Source organism: Notolepis coatsorum, assembly GCF_963971535.1.
Source record: "Notolepis coatsorum genome assembly, chromosome: 2".
Classification (NCBI taxonomy): Eukaryota; Metazoa; Chordata; class Actinopteri; order Aulopiformes; family Paralepididae; genus Notolepis; species Notolepis coatsorum.
In genome coordinates, this window is record NC_140166.1 from 195039571 (window position 1) to 195057873 (window position 18303).

Below are 18303 nucleotides of genomic sequence, written 5' to 3' on the forward strand. Positions count from 1 at the left end.
TACGCCAACTCAAATGTGGAAAGGATTCTGGAGAAGCTGCCGCCCGCTCGTCAGGAGCGCTTTAGGCGGCAGAGGGACCACAGAGACCCGAATGGCCCCGAACCGAACCTCCTCGATCTAGCAGACTTCCTGGCGAGAGAAGTCAGCAGCCTACGGCTAGATACATTCGGACGGAGCACCCCTGGCTCCAGAGAAGGAACCAGACGACTAAATGATGGAAGAAGATCGGTGACTGTGATGCACCAATCGGAGTCAGTACCGAGCAGCAGGAGCCACAGTACCCCCTCCAGAACGGAGAAGTGGAAGATAGTGTGCCCCTACTGTGAGAAAGAACACTGGCTAGCGCAATGTGACTCCTTCCCCAAGCTGAACGCGGAGGAAGCAGGTCAATGGATAAAGTCCAACAAGCGCTGTTTTCGCTGTGCGCGCTCACACATGGCAGCCGAATGCCGCTTAAAGAAAAGGTGCACCAAGTGCGATGGAGCCCATCTGGACATACTTCACGACAGTAACAGACGGCGCCCTTCACCTGCACCATCCAGCCGCAAAGCGAGCGTCATGTACATCGATCCCGCCAGCAGCAGTGGAGCCCGAGTACTCCTAAAAGTAGTGCGTGTGACACTAAGCTACCAGAATAAAGTCCTGGACACTTACGCCGTCCTCGATGACGGGTCAGAGAAGACCCTGCTGCTCGCCTCCGCTGCGGCCCAGCTAGGGCTGCGGGGAAGCGAAACCCAAATGACAATTCGGACAATAAGACGAGATTTGAAGACGATAAAGGGCGAGAATGTCTCATTCTCTATCGCAGCAAGCGGCCAGCCTGAGCGACGGTACCAGATTGCAGACGCTTTCACCAGCCAAGAAATAGGACTGTCGCGGTACACATACCCCGTCGCCAAGCTGATGGAGAAATATGCACATCTGCGCAAGTTACCGATCCCGCTCATAGACAATGCTATGCCGACCCTGTTGATAGGCTCCGACCATGCAGACCTCATTGTCCCGATAGACCGGGTTCATACCGGACCCCGAGGCTGTCCTGCAGCAGTCGAGACCCGTTTGGGATGGACTCTCCAAGGCCCGCTCGCCAAATCTCTCAACCGAAGTACAGCCACTAGATGTCTCCACTCCCGAGTCACAGAGGGAGAAACCGCACTCCTGCAACACGTAGAGCGGCTATGGACCCTGGAACAAATGCTCTTTAAGAACGGAAAGAAAGACATTCGCTCTAAAGATGACATTTACGCCATTCACCTCCTCGAGACAGGGACCAAGAGAGTCCCGGTCAACGGCGTGTTGAGATACGCCACGCCACTCCTGCGGCGAGAAGGAATGCCTACTTTCCACGCCAAGACAGACGCCACAGAACGGTACCTGCTGAACACGGAGCGGCGCTTAGCCAAGAACCCCGCCCAAGAGAGTGTATACCGCGCTGAGATTGAGAAGCTCATCACAGCGGGACACGTCACAAAGATGGACATTAAAGAGGCTGACCAGACCACTGAATCGTGGTACGTGCCCCACCACAAGGTCCATCACAACGGTAAAGACCGCATAGTATTTAACTGCAGCTACCAGATCGGATCCCAAAATCTGAATAAAGAGTTACTGCCCGGTCCCACACTCGGCCCCTCCCTACTCGGCGTTCTACTCCGCTTCCGCCAGGAAAAGGTGGCCATCAGCGGGGACATTAAAGGAATGTTCCTGCAGGTGAGATTAGTAGAGGCGGACAAGCCCCTGTTACGGTTCCTATGGAGAGAGAAGCCAGGAGATGAGCACCCAGCCATCTACCAATGGGAAGTCCTCCCCTTCGGAACGACGTGCAGCCCCTGCTGTGCGACATTTGCACTACAGAAACATGTAGCAGAGGACCCAGCAGCGGACGAAGAGGTCCGACACAGCGTAAAGAACAGCTTCTACGTAGACAACTGTCTACAAAGCCTTTCAACCCAGGAAGAAGCCGAGGCTCTCCTGATTAAACTCCGCGCCTCATTGATCAAAGGCGGCTTTGATCTCAGGCAGTGGGCCAGCAGCGATCCGCAAGTACTGCGCAGCCTCTCCTCCGAGGACAAGGCAGCCAGCAGCGAGACCTGGATGGCTACAATCCCGGGAGAAGCCCAGGAGATGACCCTTGGATTGGTGTGGCGATTCAAAACAGATTCGCTTCACTACAGACACAAGCCCCTGACTACGGAGCAGGGAAGGCCGGCGGCGGCGCCGACCACCAGACGGAGTGTGTACACAACACTCGCCCGACAATATGACCCGCTAGGATGTATTCTACCGTACACCACCAGGGCAAAAATGATTGTACGAGCATTGTGGGACAAGGACCAGGGCTGGGACGACCCCATTCCCGCACACCTTGCATCCACCTGGAGAGAGTGGGAGATGGAGCTCCACTCACTCCCAGGCGTTAATATGCGCCGAAGCTACTTCCCACCCACGGTGAGGCCAGAGACATGTAAAATGGACTTACACGTCTTCAGTGACGCCTCAGAGGTCGCATACGGATCAGTAGCCTACTTGCGGGCCCAAGACCAGGGGGGAGAGATCTACACAGCATTTGTCCTCGCCCGCTCGAGAATAGCCCCACGCAAGCAACAATCTATCCCACGTCTAGAGCTCTGCGCAGCCCTAGCCGGAGCGCACCTAGCCACGCTCATCCAACGTGAGCTCACCATACCGGTGTCTAGAACAATCCTGTGGTCAGATTCCACGACGGTACTCGCCTGGATCAAATCGGACTCATGCAAGTACAAAGTCTTCGTGGGAGTCAGAGTCACCGAGATTCAAGACTTAACCGAAGAGTTAACCGGAGAAACAGAGTGGCGCTACGTTGATACAAAACAGAACCCAGCTGACGTCATCACCCGGGGGATGCCCCTGGATGACCTCACCCGTCGCAATGTCTACAGTGACGGCCCCGCATTCCTAAGACTCCCGGAAGGACAGTGGCCCATGCCTAGCCCGAGGGAAGCAAGTCCAGAGGAGGTGGAAATTAAGAAGTCTGTGTTCTGTGGATTGAGCACCGTAGCCTCCACCGACCCTAACATAAACGATTGCACGTCCATAGAGAGTGCACAACAAAGAACATTCCTGCGGTACCACCCGGAGTGCAAGTCCCCCGCTGATATGTCAGCAGCTATCCACGAGGAAGCAGAATTGCTTCTACTGCAGCGAGCCCAGAGAGACTCGTTCCCCGATGAATTGGCCTGTCTACAGGGAGGAAAGCCCGTCCCATCCGACAGCAGATTAATTCACCTGGCCCCCGAGAGCGACGCTCATACCCTCATCAGAGTGGGTGGTCGCCTACGCAGAACCCCCAACACACTCCTGATGGGGCGGCTAGATCCTGCATTACCACAGACAATGTACCGGCCTGAAGAAGCGAACGGCCGACGAATGTGGAGGTACAGCCAAGTATTAGCCGACAAGTTTTGGAACAGTTTCCTACTGCACTACCTACCGTCTCTACAGACCCGCCAGAAGTGGGTAAAGGAGAGAGACAATTTGACAGAAGGAACAGTCGTCATGATTATTGATCAATCACTGCCCAGAGCTATGTGGCCGGCCGGCCGCGTAAGCAAAGTGATCACCGGTGCCGACGGCAAGGTCCGAGCAGCTGAAGTGCTCGTCCAGGGTCGCACTTACACCCGTCCCGTGGCAAGGCTCATAGAACTGCCTCGACTCCCAGACACAATCGATGATGACCATGACCCTACAACCCTATGACTTTGTGAAGTTGACTGACCCCTACAGCAAACCCTTATGTGTAAATAGACAACGCGATTAATCTGTCTCTGTTTAACTGATTAGGTCTGGGACCTATTCAGGGGGTGGCTGTTGTGAAGGGCCAGATTAAACCGAATATATATATTTATTTATATATATATATTTAATTGTATTTGTATATTCTCTAATATTCCCTGATATCCCTTGTATATTCCTTGTACAATATGCATTGAATATCCATTCTAGCCTACTGAACATCCCATAATAGTCTCCATTCTACTATTGGTCGAGACCTTGGTGCCAGGCTGCCATACCCCTCAGACCCAGTTCAAACGTACCGCTCGACATGTACGAACAAGTCCTAGTTCCGCGTAGGAATTTGGCTACCGCACCACTAATGGGACTATTTGTTCATAGTGCGTATATATACTGCGCTACTAAAGTAGGACTTTCTTTTCAGTCCAGTTTCTTACCCTCCAATAGAGTCACAGACGTAAAGCCTCCCCGCGACGCCACGTGTGGGAGTAAGGCCAAGTTCGCCTACCATCGGTATTGAGACATCGTGTATATTAATATTTGAATAGTCATATTTGGCACTATATCGTCGAGTTGGACGTAGTCTATTAAGCTAATAATAGTCTGTTAATATATAGTGCTTCGTGCGGTGAGAATACTACCGTAGTCAGTACCCCATCGTTTCGGGCAGAGAACTGGCTGCTTACCCAGGGTGGTTGACCCTATGTGAAGCTGCACCCGAGGAGCCCCAGAGCCGACGAGCGAGTGGACCTGTATACCGGATTATTCTACCGACGACAGCCCGCCTTCCCAGGCACGGATTATGCTTTGGATACTTTGATTATTCCATGGATAAAGACCCCCGACACTGCCGTGTGTTGGAACCCCCCCCCCTGGAGAGGACGCAAGGTGAGGAGACGCTCTGCAAGACGAGGTCTCTTCACGTCTCTCCCCCGTGGACCGGAGAGAGCCGGCCCACAAAGAGTCCACCTGCTTTCATCTGTGGTCCAAGGATCGCCGGCGCATTGAACGGCACTACAGTGGGTTCACCTGGGATACCCTTGGCCAGACGAGGCAGCTGGATTCTACCCCCCCCCCCCCCCTCCTACTCCTGTCGGCTTACAAGCGACCGGATTAACCCCCTCTAGTGTATCCAGCCTATAATCATTAAAGTATCATTGCTGTTATTCCTTAACTATTCCAGGTCGTATATTTACCACCTGCGCCTTCAGAGATTGGACATTCTCTATTGATATACCGATGAATACTCCTTGCCATAAAAGTGCATACTATTTCAATTCATAAATGTAATTAAGTGATTAAGTGCTTATTCTACACACCATCGCTGTGTAGGAAATAAAGACCTGTTTCTAATTCGTACATTTGTGTTGGATCCGTTTCATCTACGTGAGAGTGTTCATGATAATATATTTATGCCGTGTACTGGGTGGCCGAATATTAAGTACAAAGGTAGTGGTAGTAAGTATCATATCTAGTAATACAGTCAGGGAATTGTACCCCTCAGTTACAGGTGGGGTTGTGTAAACACAAGTCCCCGCCTCAGCGTTCTCTCCATCCACCTCGACATATGGCACTGCTGTAGCCATATGTGATGATAATCCCAAGCGCACCCACCGTCACTTGGCGCTGGTCCGCCAGGAACCGTAGATAGGCGGCCCGGTCCCACCGGCTGTGCGTTGCCAACCCTGGACCCGCCAACCGCGCAAGCAGGGTGTCTTGCGGAGTCGGGATATCGGACCCTGACACTACCAACGAGGCAATCGCACCCAAGGGGGGACCCCGACAGAAAGGGCCGGTTTGATACGGGGGAATCTGACATCACACTGGGTGACAAAAGCTCCCCCACTGAACACCTCCCCGGCATGGATTGCTGAGGAACTGTTCTACAGCTGGACATGCAAGGCGTGAGGTCCCCACACTGCCCGATAGGGTGGGTTCCTACACACCGTATCCCTGCAGTGATATTACTATCACCCAAATCACGCGCGCCTGTCTGACCACCGCCGGTCTTCCGGCTGTGGGAGGCACTAACATGATACCCGGCCTGGCGAGGGCGGGGCTGGCGGAACCTGCGCTGCGACCCCAAGGGCCTCAAGCTCCCCCGCTGACAACCTTTGTTGTTGACAGACACAACACCAAGCTCACCAAACACAGACACAGAACGTGTGGCGTGGGAGCCGCTTGACAGCACAACATTCTCACGGACAGACCCAGGCCTAGCCAGCAACTGGGTGTCAGCCCCTGTCCCCATGAGAAGCGAAACGTGGGGCCGCTTGCGCTTCATTGAAGGCACGCGGCCCGCAGCCAAAGGAAACAAATCAGAGCCCTTATCCCGCTGGTGTTGGGGGGGGGGGGGGGGGGGGGGGGGGGAGTGACCGGAGAGCGAGCTAGACACAGCTAGACGGCAACGTTTTTTTAGGGCGTGCTCATCTAATGTAGCCGATCCCTCGCCCGCCAAGGCTGTCGGCCTTGCGATCACCTGTTTTCTTTGTGTCCAGGGTACCTCAGGCGGGGGAAACACGGCCGCTGGTTGAGGGCCTCGCCACAGCCGCTGGCGAGGCCGCGCCCTCACCTCTGGCTGCGTGGTGTGAGGCGGTGTGGGGCCTAGGTCAAATACCGCCCGCGCTCCTGCGGAAAGACCAAAGTCCCTCTGCAGAGAGGGGAGCCCTGAGGAGGGAAAAAACGTCTCCTCAAGGGGAGACTGATCCAACCAAGATGTCTGTAAACAACCGTTGACAGCATCCTAGCCCTCCCTGTGGTTATAGCTTGCGGCTAGGTCAAAAGCTAATAACCTCAAAACCTTGCGCGATGTTTCGACGTCGGCTGGCCCTAAGGCCCCACCACCCGACACAATTTTTGACAGAAAAAACAGCAATTCGAACAATGTTGCTAGTCTCTGCTAATTCTATACCGTGGCGGTATAGGCTTTAACAGCCCACCAGCCACCTGCCGGGCCAACTCGCCTCATGGCGTCGGCCGGGCGGGACACCGTTCCACCATGTCAGAGGCAAAGGACTGATGCCACCTGCTTCACAAGCACGGAGCACCAGTGGTGGCTGCAGACAAAAGACTACTACTAGTGAAGCACTGCCTCACTAGTAGGCATGCAGCAACCTCCACTGTGGTGTGCACCCATGAAGGGGTAAATGAATAAATGAACGAAAACTCCACTAACACACTGCAGAATGGGCTAGCCCATACACACAAATGTTAAGGGGATGCAGACCAGAGAAAAACACCAGTCCCGCACACAATTCATAGATTCACAAAAAGCACACCAGCCCTAGGCCTCAGCCCATCCACCCATGAAAATGGTAAACAAGCCCCCGTCAAAACTCCCAACATTAGACACCGATTGACCGTCAGCATGAATGGTTAAGAGGAGGGAAGACCTTTTAGTAAAGACAGCCCTCGGCGGGGAACAAGAACGGAGACCCAGCATTGTAGCATTAGCATTAGCCGCGCGCACTAGGATAGCCGGGAAAACACCCAAAACAGAGTCATGACGACCATGTTTTCCCAAATATCCTGCCCCTCGCGCCAATACACGACTCGGCTGTCTCACGGGACAACCAGCATTATCACAAATGCTAGCATTAATGCCTGGCAGCGCAGGCCCTACCTGTGCGCGACCTAGCCCGACAGCTAGCCGCCGCGCAACGTCCCTCGATCCGCTGTCACGAGACGAGGAAACCCCAGGACAGGCCTGATGCGCTGTTAGGATGTGCCGAGAAGATTCCAGGGGCTGGTGAAAACCCAACATTGTGTAATTTCTCTCTGGTTTTAGTTCATGGAGTGCACTGCAGCGTCCATGTTGGAAACAAAAAAAGAGGAAGGTAGAGTGTGACCATGTCCGGCGTCTTATAGGAGGACGCTGGGGCGTGGCCTGGTTACGTGCATGGTGCAAATTGTTTGTTCATGAGCACAGTAGGTGCTAGGAGATAAGAGTTATCTCATAATGGCAAGAGCGAGACGCGATGACAGTATGATAACCGATAACCATACTTTGTTTTAGCCTGGTATCCGCCTGATACCTGATATTAACCATACTTTGTTTTAGCCTGGTATCCGGCTGATACCTGATAACCATACTTTGTTTTAGTTTTAGCCTGGTATCCGCCTGATACCTGATAACTATACTTTGTTTTTGTTTTAGCCTGATATCCGCCTGGTGCATCCCTATTGCCTAGTGTTACATCTCGTGTCTGTTTGGCTTCCACCTCCAGGTGTGCCTATCTGTCATGGTCATAGTGGTCATCATCTGCACTCCGCTGTGGTCACTGGTGTCCTGGTTCGTCCAGGTCAAGAGGCTGCTCGCCATCTGCTTCTTCATCAGCCTCATCTGGATCTGGTTTTACCTGTATAATGTACGGTAACCATGGTAACCACTAGTTCTGTATCACACTAGCTCACGCTCAGCGTTTCATGCATATATCTCGCTTCAGCATATATACACTGAATAAATTTCAAAATGTACCTTTAAATGCCAGCATTCATCTGGCCACACCCCCATCCGCTTACCTATATAAGCAGGGGTGGTGCCACACACTCATCTCCTTCTCAAATTTCATCACAAGCAACGTGTTGCTCATATGCCCACTTGACGTGGAGAAAAATATTAGCTGGAAAAGCAATGTTTAGGAGGAAAGGAAGAACAAGGAGATACATTGACATCATATCTTTATTTTCTCTCTCACTATTTTCGAGAAAATACGGCGATATTGTCTTCGTCACTGGAGTGTCTGGAAGATGGTGATCATTCTAAAAATCCTCCACCGGTTTTCGTATTGGGAGCACGCCGCTGCATGCCTCTCAACTGCAGTTCCTTGCTGTGTTGGTTGGGGTGAAACCCTTCAGGACACAGCTGAACTGTAGGACGCGCCGCTGTTGTGAGAAGCGGTGGGTTTCAGGTTGGGTGAGTACTGTTTGCTTGCGCCTCCACTTGTCTGTTAGTGCTATGGGGGCTAACTGACAATGTTTACGAACACCGGCCCCAGTTTAAGGTCTTTTGGTTCAGCCTCTTGGGCAGCAGCGGAAGACCTTGATCTGAAGCCCATTATAGTTTGACTAGTGGGCCACGACCATTAACACTGGTGATCCCTGTGTTTTCTGGACGAGTGGATATCTCTCTGTCACCGTGTTAAGGCCCCATCTTTCATAGCCAAATGAGAGTATTCCCTCACGAGGAGATATGGGCATAGATGTTCTTTAGCGGAAGATCTGTGTTCAAAGTCAGCTACACAGGCCAGTTGGGTATTGTGCTGGCTCCGTCGGGTGTTGGTAAAATCACCGTTGTAAAACTGTGTTAACATCTTGTTTCTCTTTTCTATAAAAAAATGAGGAGGGTTTCAGAACGGCGGCCTGTCTGGGTGAGTGTTATATCATTGTGTACAAGTTCAGGTGATAGCTGCTTAGCTTACGGTTAGCCAGTCAGCTGTTAGCTGCGGCGCTAGCCTGCTGTGATCACTGCGTGGCCTACCTAGGTTGGGCCTACTGTTAGCCAGTCAGCTGTTAGCTGCGGCGCTAGCCTGCTGTGATCACTAGGAAACGTTAGCTTGCTGCTATCGGCCAAGGCCCAGCGCGGGGTGGCTCCGGCTCCCCTCTGGTCGCGTGCACCGTTCGCTCGGCGTCTCGCGGGCAGGGGCGGTAGCGACCGACGGTTGGAGCGGCCGTTAGCTTAATGCTATTCTGTTGAACGTGCTTTGATTATAACATGTTTTAAACACTCTTGACTACAACGTCATCTTTGACAGAGGATGTTCGTCGAACCTGCCCTGGGCCAGGACGGCAAGGATTCCGTCAACAAGGGGGACCGTAGCGACGGGTTGGAGCGGCGCCGCTGCCCAGATCGACAACACAGGACGGCTGTGTTTTCTACGGTGCCTTGAGACTGCACTTCGTTGATCTACGCTCCGGGTAGGCGAGGTTTGGCCAAACCTTTGTACACTGCTTCTGGCTTTTCCCTTCTAAATGTTTTGTAAATAACGATGTTTTCCAAAACGAGTGTTACTGCACTACATTTAGGATACGACGCGAGTTGTGTGTGAATTGTCTTGTCACTAGGTATTTAGCTTCTCCATGCAAATCGGGTTGTTGTTTCAGATGTGAAAATGATCTGGTTTGTTGTGTTGAGAAACATGTGTGTTTATATGTACCGTGTACTCACAACTAAGGGGGTTAACTAACCTATAAAGCTATGCTTAGTGACAAATGAGTAAAGAATATTCTTTTCTCAGCCTGTAATGACAATGAACAGTGTGTTCACATATTAACAGGTTTTCCTGTTTTAACTGGCCGTATTAAGGGTAAAGTAGGAGGATTGTGTTTCCCCCCGGGTTCCTTGGGGACTTCTTCATCCTCCTATCAGACATGTTGTTGCACTACATTGTGTCTCTGTGTGGTAGGGATGCGATGTAACCCTTAGCTTGATTGCTGAGGTTGTGCTAAAACTGCTGGAGAAACTTTATTTTCCTAAAAGAAAAGATTGTTTGGTCGCTTTCGTGTGTGCTTAGCAAGGCCTGTGGCCGATACTAATCGAGAATTATGTATTCTCTCATTATGAAAAACGGCGTTCCTCTGTAGAGTGTTTTTGCCATTTTTTGTAGGTGATGATGGGTTGTGTGTGTCATGTGACCTACAACTGGGTTGGACTGGCCACAGAAGCACATGTGTAAGTTTGGTACCGGGGCTCTTGAAGAGCCCTCTCTATTCTGTGTTTTTTCCTTAGTAAAAATCAGATAGCAGGTTAGCTCATGCGCTGTGTGAAGCTGTCAGACGCTTCATAGAGCTGACTATGACTGTGTCATATTCTCTTTTTGTCATTACATCGTATCATGGGTGTGGGGTCGTAAAGGGGTGAACTGGTAACCTTTTCCTTCCCCTTTTTTCTGTTGGTCAGGGGTAAACCCACCTGTCCTTAAAGGTTCCTGTCACGTTGCGGTTCGGCACGTTACAGGGTGAGGGGGGGAGGGAGTTTCCTGGTCACACGGCCTGGAATATTGGGCGTGTGCACCGCAGAAATCCCCCCGCCATAGAGTACGTCACCGTGCGCGTCTCTGTTGGTAGGACTTCCGTGTGCTGTTCAGGTCCATGTGATGGATCTGTTTCGGGGGGTGGTCAGGGCTCCTCCTCACCAAGCTCCTATTCGGGCCTTCTGTGAGTTGGGACTCCTCCTTCCATGTGAGGGAGCCTCCTTCAGAGTACAGAGCCTCCTCCTCAGATTGTCAAGGTGAGTGGACCCTCTAGAAGGAGTCCTACTCTATTGTGTATGTATTCGATTCAATTCGATTATTGAGTGTGTATGGGTTCAGTGCCTCCTCCCCGGAGAGCCCTAAATCCAATTTTTTACATGGCTCAAGGTGCAATATATTCTTTTCAATCTGTACAGCTCTTGTGGGAAGTCTCTCTGGGGATTCCCGTCTCCTTCCTATGGGAGGGTGGTGGGATGTAAAAATGTGAAAAAATGTTACCCCCGGCTGTGTAGACTGGGATACATACTGTTGGTGCTTCCTTCTTTTCTACTAAAAAGAGTTGGAGTTAGGAAGTGTCACACCCCTCTTGTCGTTCCCCATGGCGCCTTGGGGATTCAATGACAGGTCTAAATAGCCTGTTCATTGATTTGGGTGTGTCCCGACGCACGTATAGTGCTAGCTCTGGGTGTTCTGTAAACAGGCGACTGACTGGCACGCCTTGGTTGCTTGAGGTTAAAACGGTGTTTTTATAAAGCAACTGGGATGGAGGTTTTTCCTCTTCCGACGACCAAATCCAACGACCTGGTTTTTGTTATCGACGGATTCTCGTTCATGTCTGGGGGATGATGACGGAATGGATCTGAACATATGTAGAGGGGTCTCACGCCCTGGGGGTGGGCCACCGGGCGCGGTTCGCCCGAACGTCTGGGTGGCGCCTTCTTTTCATGTTTAAGATCAACACGCATATCTGCCCCTTCTCCTGGAGTAGGCATGTCGGCGTGGTTAGGGCACGGGACTGGTTCTGGTCACGCTGGTCCGGATCAGTTGAACCCGTTGTCCGCCGGGGATGCAGATCTGCTGTTCTGGTACCCTGAGGGACTTGGGCTTTTTTCAGGGGGAAAAATGCCAGGTTGGTCCGGGTGTCACAGGGTTAAGCACTATGGAGACCCTGGTTGGGTACGTTTTTTTTTACTCGGCACTGTCGTAATGGCTTACGGCCATGCCAACCTGTACACGCTCGATCTCGTCAGATCTCGGCCGCTACACAGGTTGGTCCTGGTTAGTACTTGGTTGGGAGACCGCCTGGGAATACCAAGTACGGTGTGCTTGGGGCTGGTTCTCCATTCTTTTTCGCTCCTCTCTCACGCATGGTGAAGAGGGGCCTGTTGGGGTGGTCTTTGACCTCCTCTGGTGACCCTGTGCTTCCCGTATCGCCGGGCCCGGTCCGAAGTAATGTTTCGTCGACCCGTAGGCCTGGCTTAACCCTTTTTTGAAAAACTAAAACACTATACCCGCAGGTGTGTTTTGGAGTTTTTTCTTGAGGGGTTATAGGAACAACCACCGCATTGAGTAACACCAAGGTGGTTGATTCCCTGGTGTGTTGGAGCAGTGTCAACTCCCGGGTTCACCGTTTGAGGGTGCCCCTGCACGTTCATGACGTCTGCCAATCGTGTCAGCCTTCTCTGCCTCAACCCCTCTGGGTGGTTTTTTTTTTAAATGGAGGCTTGGTCATGCAACACCGCCAGCTTACGCCCCTTCCACCGGAGCAGCTGTGTTCAGCTGTCCCCTCTGGCGCCTGTCTCGTCCGCAGTCTCCAGGCTAGGGTTAATAGCCTGTTGCCTGGTTTTTCCCCGGTGCGCTGCCTGCTTCCGTTGGTTAACCTTTTTTGTGTGCTCACGGCCATGCTGACTGCAGGGTCAGTGTGCCAGGCGGTGTACTATTGGGGGGACAGGGCCCGCTCGGCTAAGGGGCCTTTGTCCGAATACGCTGGCGATGTGGGGGGCGGGGTCACTAAGTGCCCACCTGGTGGGGTCTTGATGCTGGCATCATGGACTTCTCCAGGCCCCCGTTCCAGGGGGTCCAGTCCCTTTGGTGGGTCTGGGTCTTCCTTCGCGCTCCGCTGCTACGGCCTTGCCACGGGGTTGGGTTTACCCTTGACCCCGTGATTCTGGGGGCAGTAACGAGGTTTTTCCCTCCGTTCGTTCCCGGGTAGCATGCGGGTTGTGCGTGTGTGTAGTCGTGGGGTCAAGCCACGGTCTGCTCACCCTGTGCGTTGAGTTGCTTGAGTGCCTCTTCGCACGGTCGGGTCCGTCGCCCTCCCGGGAAGCCCCCAATAGGGGGGGTGCCCTCCATTAGGGGGGGTCGGGGGGGCTCGGTCCTCCCTGATCTGATGGTTGTGGGGGGCCTCAGCAGGGTACATTTGTCGAGCTTCTAGCTCCCGCTCAGCTCCTATTATGCATGAAACGCTGAGCGTGAGCTAGTGTGATACAGAACGTTAGGTTATGACTATAACCAAGTTCTGTTAACACTAGACTAGTGAACGCTCAGCGTCTAGACGCCGCTGCGGCCCTTGAATTTTCATTGTGGTGAAATTTGTTGGGAAGGAGATGAGTGTGTGGCACCACCCCTGCTTATATAGGTAAGCGGATGGGGGTGTGGCCAGATGAATGCTGGCATTTAAAGGTACATTTTGAAATTTATTCAGTGTATATATGCTGAAGCGAGATATATGCATGAAACGCTGAGCGTTCACTAGTGTTAACAGAACTTGGTTATAGTCATAACCTAACGTTAATAACCAGACAGTACTGACTGTGTTTTAGTTATCACTGAATGCGTTTCACCTATAAGCAAAATATGTTTCATGCTTAATGTCTGCTTGTTTAGATTGCCCTTGCTGAGAAAAAAAACAACATAGCCAAGATGGACAGTATCAGTGAGAAATGTCCTGGACTGAAGAAAATTGGTTGGGGTGATAGCCGTGAGGGTAAGATAATTGAATATTTGAAAACCCTTTTGATATCTGAGTACTATCATATATTATATTACTAGGCTATATATTAATGAAGCAATTCATTCTCAAAATAACTGTCAAGCTGTCAAAGGGGTTTTGCTCAGGTTCAGTCACATCAGACTGTGGCCCTATGCTCTACTTTGTTGAGGCATTTTGGCCCATCTCCCATCAAACCAGTCATACACTTGAAGGGATAGTTCAGATTTTTGGACATTGTATGAAATACTTGCCAGTAGTATAGTCAATACAAAGCTATTAGCTTATTTAACGAGTCCCATGGTTGGGAGTTCTGGCCGGGTTCCGAGCAAACCCGAAAGCAAACGGGATCAGAAGTGCCAAAACTTTTCAACCCACACCACAATATGAAGGGTTTCCTATTTCCAACACAAAACCACCGTCCTGCATTTCTGATTCTGCTATCACTTGGCACTATTTTGTTTATTGGGGGGAAAAAGCGTATTACTACGGGCTGGAGCCAGTTCACAGGTAGCGTGGCCTATCAGCTGTTTTTAAAATGCAGAAGGACCAGGCATGCTGTGGTGTAGATCAAAACCTTTTTGAGTTTGTGGCTCCCAAATCCCCATTTGCTGCCTGTCTAAAGCTACCCGGTTCACTCTGAAACCCAGTCAGAACTCTGACCACGGGACTTGGTAAGTAACTGGCAACTATTTCATACAACCTAATGTCAATAGTTTGTACCACTGTATATAGTTATACATACATTATCTTAGCATATTTACTCCGTAGCTTTGTCATATATACTCCACATATTCACACGTGACATTGTACTGTATATTGCTATGCACTTTACTGTTATTTTGCACTCTGCCAACTTCACATTTCGTTGTACTCTACTTGTGCTGTGCAATGACTATAAAAATTGTATCTAAAGCTGCTTAGGGCATGGTGACATCAGCATCATTTGATTATCTATTAGATATGGCCAACTTCAAGAAAGCATACAACGCGGATGAGCTGGACGCAGAGCGGAGGGAGGGGGTTCCTGACCTGGAGCAGCCAGAATATCTCTCCGACACCGACAGCGCCTCTCGAACTGAGGGAGATTCAGATGAGCCGGAGACGCAGGAGGAGCTAGCTGGAGCCAGTGCTACCAGTTAGGGTTGGGCACCGAGAACCGGTTCTAATAGGAACCGGTTCCTAACTTCCGGTTCTGGAACCGGAAGTAACATATTTGCATTTCGATTCTTAATTTCGATTCGTAAAAAAAAAAATATATAATTGTACTTTGTTAATTAATACCCTAGTGTTGGATTCTGATCAATCAGCCGGTATCACGTCTTCGTCTGTTTGGCTTGTGTTCTCATCTCCATCCATTGACTCTGCGTTGTGTATTTTATTCTCCCGACGTCTCCTCATACTGGCTGATAAACCTCATCATTCCCCGTTAGTGCAATCCGCAACCATAATAATTCACCACCTTCGTAAGAATTCGACAACTTGACAGCATAATACCTTTCTTGAAAGAGCGTTGTTTATTAAATAAACAGAAGCCTCAGCTCAGATGTTATCAGATCGTATTGTCATTGCTATCTATTCAGTCCAATAGGGCCTTGTCGTTAGCCAAAACCCTCCTCATGTTAGCCGAAGCTAAAGATGATGTGGCATTTCCCAGTCGTTCTTAGTCTCAGTCTAGTCTGCCTTACACCCAGAAACACTGTTAGATTTATAGGACCTCCGTCATAGCAACGACGGCCTCGCCCCTCTCCTGGTTGTCATGCGACGTGCTGTCATGACAACTGCTAATAACCTTTCACACACATTAAAAACGCAGTTTCTAATGATGTCAAACCTCCCTCGCTCTGTGCCTGTTCGTATCAGCTTGTTGATGTGCTGTGGAATGCAAAACATTCTGCCCGCTGCTCCTGCAGTCTGCTGCTGCAACCCCCCTCTGCCCAGTTTGACTAGAGATAGACACACACATGCAAACCCTGATGCAAACCCTGATGATAATGGTAATGCTATATATCAGTTATAAACCTAATATACATTGAAAAAACACTGTTTTCTTTCACTAGTTACAATACAGCAACCAAATGAAATTATCAAGTCAACTGACAATGTGAATAGTATGAAAAAAATTTAAGATTTTTCAAAAAAAGAAAGAAATCTCCTGCGAAATAAGCTGTGACCTGTTTTGACCTGCACCTCAAAGAATCGGAATCGAGAATCGTTTAGAACAGGAATCGAAATGGAGAATCGGAATCGGAACCGGAATCGTTCAAATCCAAACGATGCCCAACCCTACTACCAGTGCAGTTGGGGAGCTGCGTGCTGAGCACTCTCAAGCTAACACTGACTTATCTTCACCTAAAGCTAAGGCTGCTACCTCACCGCAAGCTAAAGCTAAGGCTGCTACCTCACCACGAGCTAAAGCTAAACCTGCTACCTCACCGCAAGCTAAAGCTAAACCTCCAAATCCAAATAGAAACTCTTCTCAAGTCCAATCCAGTGAGGACAGTGTGGCATCTGCATCTCACACTGGACAGACTGAAAAGGCAAAAGAGGATCAGCCCTTGCAAGCAACACGAGGAAACGATGCTCAGGTGAGCTTTAACACCTCTTCTAAATGCACACAAACCATCTCAATATAAAGCAACTTGTTCCTTGTTGCATACCAATACTAAGCAATAAACCTGTGACGGGATTAAGTGTGATTTTATCAGTCTATGATAAGTGACATTTAAGATGCCCTTTTTGTTTGTTTGAATTGCTTCAGCATTGTTCATGCACCAATGGGATGATGATTAAGATGCTGCATAAGTTGGTAAATAACTTTTATTGTGATATCTATGTTTTTATGGCACTTGTTTTTCCCTTTTGGCATCTCTTACCAATGTTAGCTATTCGGTTTGCCTGCACCGTCTCATACATGTGCCCTCAACACGTGTGTGCGTACAGTAACAGTACAAAGTATCTGGTAGGGATTATCTTTGGTTTTAAGTTTATGTCATACATCCAATATTTTTTTTTAAATGTATAAGTCAATCATCAAGGTGGTGGTTATGAACGGATGTATCAATACTGGTAAAGCCATGGAGTGAACTCACGGATGTTACGGTTAAATCTACAAACTATTTTATTTGATTCCAGTTATTTGGGCAAAGATTGGGTGCATCACACAATCCTACATTTTGACTGCAGTTCCATTACATTTGATTACTTCTTGAATGTGCAGGGGCTAAGTAAACAAATGTGACAAGACTGATGTAATTCAGCAATAAATGTATATAATTAAGCTAAATAAAATCATGCACCAAAGTATTAGGTCAGTGTTATGTTAACAAATTGAATAAATATGACATGTTATATTTTGTCTACCTATTCATGTTGATGCATCAATCATGTGTCAGTTATTCTTTACACTCCCATGTGTAGTTTGAAATGATGCTCGAATGTTAAGAAAGTGAAACCCATGTCAAACTAAATATATCCCCTTAACTCATTTAGCGCCAGGGGGCGCTAGAACGTCATTGCTTTAATCAATGCGGAGACTGCGAAATTTGCGAGTGCTAAAATATATCTTATATTATAGCTATGGGTCTAATAGCGCTGTCGATTGTCAGTGAGTTGCTTCTGGTCAACGTGCAAAAAACGGATTGTTTTTTCATCCGTACATTTCCGTTTTATACCGTTTTAAATATGAGTATAGTTTTGGTGATTTTTTTTTTTTTTTTTTTTTTTTTGATTGATCTTTTTCCCCCTCCATTTCCCTCCGATTTTCTCCCATCCCAATGTTAGTCGTATGCCAATTCCCAGTCCCTTCCTGGTCGCTGCGCACTTACCCCCCACAGTCAGATCATCTGGGAGAGTGGAGGCTACCACGTGCTTCCTCCGACACACGTCCAGCCAATCACCGCTTCTTTTCACCTGGCAGCGCGGATTCTCATCGAGAGGGCGTAGCGTGTGGGAGGATCACACTATCCCCCTCAAGTCCTATCCGCGCTTAGCAGGCGCCCCGACCGAACTGTAGGAGTCGCTGTTTACAACGACCCGGACCCACCCCGCCAGCTTCTCCCACCCTCTAATACAGCCAATTGTATTAGTGCAGACGGCCAGCCAAGCTGGTGACAACCCCGGAGCTGTGAGCTGGATTCGAACAGGCGAATCCAGCTCACAGCTCCGGGGTTGGTGACGAACGCAATCTCCGCTCGGCCACCTAACCGCCCTAGTTTTGGTGATTCTGAGTAATTCCAGGAAAAGACACGATAATAGCGTTTTAGTGGAATGCACTTATCATGTTGTAATTTTTTTGCCTGATTATCGAATCTTCCTGAAATCAACGCTAGCTTATCATTATTATGTCTCCTCGTGCATACATGAAATGGCCCTCGTAGCGGGGCGCTCGCCCCCCCCCCCCCCCCCCCCCCACCGCAGCCAACGGTAAAAAGCACAACACGGTCCACACAGATAGCTTTGATCGCGGGAGAAAGAAATATCAGATCAACGCAAGATTTTATGTAGTGTTCTTACCTTGTCTCTGATGTAATGCAAAAAAAATAATCCAATTATCTGATCGCCATTCCAACT